Source organism: Arachis hypogaea, chromosome 6, assembly GCF_003086295.3.
Source record: "Arachis hypogaea cultivar Tifrunner chromosome 6, arahy.Tifrunner.gnm2.J5K5, whole genome shotgun sequence".
Lineage (NCBI taxonomy): Eukaryota > Viridiplantae > Streptophyta > Magnoliopsida > Fabales > Fabaceae > Arachis > Arachis hypogaea.
The window spans coordinates 92269256-92276014 of NC_092041.1; the positions used below are offsets into that span (position 1 = coordinate 92269256).

Here is a 6759-nt window from a genome sequence, read left to right on the forward strand (position 1 = left end):
GAGAAGGCATGACCTCAAGCCCGTGGCTAGAGGATGGTTAGAGTTCATACAACGCTCAATCATCCCACTAGCAACCGGTTCGAAGTTACCATAGACCGGGCTATCATGATCCATAACATCATGATTGGAGAAGAAATAGAGTTCATGAGGTTATAGCCCAAGAACTCTATAAGGTGGCGGACAAGACCTCCACCTTGCAAGGTTAGCCTTCCTCATCTCATTTGTCACCTCTGTTATTCAGTTGGAGTTGACATAGAGGGTGACATCCCCATTGATGAGGACAAACCCATCACCAAGAAAAGGATGGAGTACACAAGGATCCCACTCATCATGAGATCCCTGAATTCCTCAAGGGATGAATTTCCTCCACAAAACTATTGGGAGCAACTAAACACCTCCCTAGGAGAGTTAAGTTCCAACATGGGACAACTAAGGGTGGAGCACCAAGAACACTCCATCATCCTTCATGAGATTAGAGAAGATCAAAGAATCATGAGGGAGGAGCAACAAAGACAAGGAAGAGATATTGAGGAGCTCAAGCACTCCATAGGATCTTCAAGAGCAAGAAAGAGCCGCCATCACTAAGGTGGACCCGTTCTTTGATTTCCTTGTTATTTGTTCTTCTGTTTTTCGAATTTTATGCTTATGTTTATCCATGTTTGTGTCTTGTGATCATTAGTGTCTTAGTATCTATGCCTTAAAGTTATGAATGTCCTATGAATCCATCACCTTGCTTCAATAAAAAGTGCCTAATTGAAAAGAAGAATTGCATAATTTTGAATTTTATAATAGTTTAATTATTTTGATGTGGTGGTAATATTTTTGTTCTCTGAATGTATGTTAAACAGTGCATATGTATCTTGAATTTGTGGTTCATGAATGTTGGCTCTTGAAAAATGATGAAAAAGGAGACATGTTACTGAGGATCTGAAAAATCATAAAATGATTCTTGAAGCAAGAAAAAGCTATTCAAAAAAAAAAAAAACCGAAAAAAAAAGAGAAAAAGAAAACGAAAAAAATAGAGAAATAAGAGTTGTGATCCAAGGCAAATAAGAGTGTGCTTAAGAACCCTGGACACCTCTAATTGGGGACTTTAGCAAAGCTGAGTCACAATCTGAAAAGGTTCACCCAATCATGTGTCTGTGGCATGTATGTATCCGGTGGTAATACTGGAAGACAGAGTGCTTTGGGCCACAGCCAAGACTCAATAAATAGCTATGTTCAAGAATCATCATACTTCACTAAGAGAATCATTAGCATTATCTGGACTCTGAGTTCATAAAAAGCCAACCATTCTGAATTTCAAGGGATAGATTGAGATGCCAAAACTGTTCAGAGGCAAAAAGTTAAAAACCCCGCTCATCTAATTAATACTGATCTTCATAGATGTTTTTGGAATTCATTGCATATTCTTTTCTTTTTATCTTATTTATTTTCAGTTGCTTGGGACAAGCAACAATTTAAGTTTGGTGTTGTGATGAGCGGATAATTTGTATACTTTTGGCATTGTTTTTAGTATGTTTTTGTATGATATAGTTAGTTTTTATATATTTTTATTATTTTTAGTTAAAATTCACTTTTCTGGACTTTACTATGAGTTTGTGTGTTTTTCTGTGATTTCAGGTATTTTCTGGCTGAAATTGAGGGACCTGAGCAGAAATCTGATTCAGAGACCAAAAAGGACTGCAGATGCTGTTGGATTCTGACCTCCCTGCACTCGAAGTGGATTTTCTGGAGCTACAGAAGCCCAATTGGCGCGCTCTCAACGGCGTTGGAAAGTAGACATCCTGGGCTTTCCAGCAATATATGATAGTCCATACTTTGCCCAAGATTTGATGGCCCAAACCGGCGTTCAAAGTCACCTCAAGAAATCCCAGCGTTAAACGCTGGAACTGGCACCCAAATGGGAGTTAAACGCCCAAACTGGCACAAAGCTGGCGTTTAACTCCAAGAAGAGTCTCTACACGAAAAATGCTTCATTGCTCAGCCCAAGCACACACCAAGTGGGCCCGGAAGTGGATTTTTATGTCATTTACTCATTTCTGTACACCTTAGGTTACTAGTTTTCTATAAGTAGGACCTTTGCTATTGTATTAGAAGTCTTTGGATCTTATATCTTTTGATCACTTTTGATCTTAGATCACTGGGAGGCTGGCCATTCGGCCATGCCTAGACCTTATGCTTATGTATTTTCAACGGTGGAGTTTCTACACACCATAGATTAAGGTGTGGAGCTCTGCTGTACCTCGAGTATTAATGCAATTACTATTGTTCTTCCATTCAATTCCGCTTGTTCTTTTCCAAGATATCACTTGTTCTTCAACTTGATGGAGGTGATGATTGACGCCCATCACCATTCTCACCCATGAACAAAGTGACTGACAACCACTCTTGTTCTACAAGCATTTGAGGCTTGGTGAATATCTCTTGGATTCCTGATTGCACGATGCATGGTTGATCGCCTGACAACCGAGTGCTCGCCTGACAAACGAGCCAGCCATTCCGTGAGGTCAGAGTCTTCGTGGTATAGGCAAGAATTGATGGCAGCATTCAAGAGAATCCGGAAGGTCTAACCTTGTCTGTGGTATTCTGAGTAGGATTCAATGACTGAATGACTGTGACGTGCTTCAAACCTGTAACCTACTGGGCATTAGTGACAGACGCAAAAGAATCACTGGATTCTATTCCAGTAGGGGAGGGAACCACACCGGTGATTGGCAGCACTGTGACAGAGTGTGTGCATTAGCTTTCACTGCGAGGATGGGAGGTAGCTGCTGACAACAGTGAAACCCTACACGAGCTTGCCATGGAAAGGAGGAAGAAGGATTGGATGAAGGCAGTAGGAAAGCAGAGAGACGGAAGGGAAGGCATCTTCATGCGCTTATCTGAAGTTCCTACCAATGAATTACATAAGTATCTCTATCTTTATCTTTATGTTATTTTCGTTCATCACCATTATCATTTGAGTTTGCCTGACTAAGATTTACAAGATGACCATAGCTTGCTTCAATACTAACAATCTCCGTGGGATCGACCCTTACTCACGTAAGGTTTATTACTTGGACGACCCAGTGCACTTGCTGGTTAGTTGTGCGAAGTTGTGTAATGCCATGGTATTGAGCTACCACGTTTTTGGAGCCATTACCGGGGATTATGAGAGTTGTGAAAAAGTATTGTTCACAATTTCGCCACCAAGTTTTTGGCGCCGTTGCCGGGGATTGTTCAAGTTTTGAGCAAGCTTTGGTAACATCAGTGCCAAGATCCGGCAACAACATCAAGTTTTGGTGTTATTGCCCGGGATTGTTTAGGCTGGACAACTGACGGTTCATCTTGTTGCTTAGATTAGGTATTTTTTCTTCGAAATTCTTGAAGATGAGTTCTAGAGTTTCATGATGATTTGTTGAAATCTGGCTGGCTGAGAAGCCATGTCTAATCTCATTGGACCGAGGTTTCAACTTATCACCACAAGAGCTTGATGATTTCTATCAATCTTGCTCTTGGAGCAATGATCTGCTAAGGCTTGGCTGGCCTTTGGCCATGTCTAGTGTTTTGGACCGAAGCTTTCTTTGAAAGCTTGGCTGGCTGTGAAGCCATGTCTAATTCCTGGACCGAAGTCTTAGACTAGCATTGCACTGATTCCTGGAATTCTCATTAAGAATTTTGATACCTTTTCCATTTCATTTTCGAAAAACACAAAAAAAAAAATTAAAAAATCATAAAAATATTTCTTGTTTGAGTCTAGAGTCTCATCATAAGTTTGGTGTCAATTGCATGCATTCATGTATCTTGGTGATCTTCAAGATGTTCTTGATGATTTACTTGCTCTGATCTTTGAATTCTATTGACTTGAATGTCTAGTGTGTCTCATTTGCATTTTCATCTTGTTAGTGTCAGTAGCATACAAACTGCTAAGTTTGGTGTCTTGCATGCATTGTTATTTGATTCTAGTTGCATTTTGATTTTTCCTTATTATCAAAAATCCAAAAATATTTTTAATTTGTGTCTTTTCAAGTCAATTATACAGAGAATTGAAGATTCAGAACACACAGCAGAGGAGTTGCACAGAAAAAGCTGGGCGTTCAAAACGCCCAGTGAAGAAGGACAGACTGGCGTTTAAACGCCAGCCAGGGTACCTGGTTGGGCGTTTAACGCCCAAAAGGGTAGCATTTTGGGCGTTAAACGCCAGAATGGATACCATTCTGGGCGTTTAACGCCAGGATGGCTAAGGGAGGAAGATTTTGTTTCCAAATCAGATTTTTTTTTAAGTTTTCAAAATCTTTTCAAAATCAAATCTTTTTCAAATCAATTTTTCAATCAAATCTTTTTCAAAACCAATTTCTTTCCATTTTTAAAGATACTTGCTACCAATTAATGATTTGATTTAACATTTCAAGTATGTTGCCTTTTCTGTTGAGAAAGGTTTAATGTTTGAATCATATCTTTTCTTGTTAGTCAAGTTTTTAATTTTCAAATCAAATCTTTTTAAAATGTTTTCAAATCATATCTTTTAAAATTGTTTTCAAATCATATCTTTTTAATCACATCTTTTTTCAAATTAAGCTTTCAATCAAATCTTTTTGATTTCTAATTTCAAAGTCTTTTTCAAAAATCACTTGATTTCTTTTTCCATTTTCATTTTCGAAAATTAAGTAATGTTTTTTCAAAAATGTTTTCAAATTTCCCACTTAATTTTCGAAAATCACTTCCCTCCTTCTCACATCCTTCTATTTATGGACTAACACTATCCTTTAGTGCAAAATTTGAACTCCATTCTCTCTGATAAGTTCGAATTTTCCCACTCCTGTCTTCTACTCTTCTTTTCCTCTGACACCTAAAGGAATCTCTATACTGTGACATAGAGGATTCCACATCTCCTTGCTCCCTTCTCTTTCTTATGAGCAGGAGCAAAGACAAAGGCATTCTTGTTGAGGCTGATCCTGAACCTGAAAGGACCTTGAAGAGAAAGCTAAGAGAAGCCAAAGCACAACTCTCTTTAGAGCACCTGACCGAATTCTTCAAGGAAGAAGAACACATGGCAGCTGCAAACAACAACAATGCCAACAATGCAAGGAAGGTGCTGGGTGACTTTACTGCACCTACTCCCGACTTCTATGGGAGAAGCATCTCTATCCCTGCCATTGGAGCAAACAACTTTGAGCTTAAGCCTCAATTAGTTTCTCTAATGCAACAGAATTGCAAGTTCCATGGACTTCCAATGGAAGATCCTCATCAGTTTTTAGCTGAATTCTTGCAAATCTGTGACACAGTCAAGACTAATGGGGTAGACCCTGAGGTCTATAGACTGATGCTATTCCCTTTTGCTGTAAGAGATAGGGCTAGAACATGGTTGGACTCTCAACCTAAAGAAAGCCTGGATTCTTGGGAAAAGCTAGTCAATGCCTTCTTGGCAAAGTTCTTTCCACCTCAAAAATTGAGTAAGCTTAGAGTGGAAGTCCAAACCTTCAGACAGAAGGAAGGAGAATCCCTCTATGAAGCTTGGGAAAGATACAAACAATTGATCAGAAAGTGTCCCACTGATATGCTTTCTGAATGGAGCATCATAGGCATTTTCTATGATGGTCTCTCTGAACTGTCCAAGATGTCCTTGGATAGCTCTTCTGGAGGATCTCTTCATCTGAATAAGACGCCTACTGAAGCTCAAGAACTGATTGAAATGGTTGCAAATAACCAATTCATGTACACTTCTGAAAGAAATCCTGTGAACAATGGGACTAGTCAAAAGAAAGGAGTTCTTGAGATTGACACTCTGAATGCCATTTTGGCTCAGAACAAAATATTGACTCAACAAGTCAATATGATTTCTCAAAGTCTGTCTGGAATGCAAAATGCACCAAGCAGTACTAAGGAAGCTTCATCTGAGGAAGAAGCTTATGATCCTGAGAACCCTTCAATGGAAGAGGTGAATTACATGGGAGAACCCTATGGAAACACCTACAATCCTTCATGGAGGAATCATCCAAATCTTTCATGGAAGGATCAACAGAGACCTCAACAAGGTTTCAATAACAATAATGGTGGAAGAAACAGGTTTAGCAATAGCAAGCCTTTCCCATCATCTTCTCAGCAACAGACAGAGAGTCCTAAGCAGAATACCTCTGACTTAGCAACCATGGTCTCTGATCTGATCAAAACCACTCAAAGTTTCATGACTGAAACTAGATCCTCCATTAGGAATTTGGAAGGACAAGTGGGTCAGCTGAGCAAGAAAATTACTGAACTTCCTCCAAGCACTCTCCCAAGCAATACTGAAGAAAATCCAAAAGGAGAGTGCAAGGCCATCAACATGGCCGAATTCTGGGAGGAAGAAGAGGCAGTGATCGCCACTGAGGAAGACCTCACTGGACGTCCACTGGCCTCCAATGAGTTCCTCAATGAGGAACCTTGGGAATCTGAGGCTCAAATTGAGACTATAGAGATTCCATTGGACTTACTTCAGCCATTCATGAACTCTGATGAGTATTCTTCCTCTGAAGAGGATGAATATGTCACTGAGGAGCAAGTTGCTAAATACCTTGGAGCAATCATGAAGCTAAATGACAAGTTATTTGGAAATGAGACTTGGGAGGATGAACCCCCTTTGCTCACCAAAGAACTGGATGACTTGTCTAAGCAGAAACTGCCTCAAAAGAGGCAGGATCCTGGGAAGTTTTCTATACCTTGTACCATAGGTACCATGACCTTCAAGAAGGCCTTGTGTGACTTAGGATCAAGTGTAAACCTCATGCCCCTCTCTGTAAT

The 6759-nt window shown here is 39.8% G+C and overlaps 1 non-coding gene across 1 annotated transcript; it reads right to left on the reverse strand.

The window, feature by feature from the left end:
* Window positions 1-5437: 5437 nt before the first annotated feature.
* Window positions 5438-5545, reverse strand: LOC112700582 (small nucleolar RNA R71). The gene has a single exon (XR_003153487.1). It is a non-coding gene; the product is annotated as a small nucleolar RNA R71 (small nucleolar RNA).
* Between the last annotated feature and the right edge of the window lie 1214 nt (window positions 5546-6759).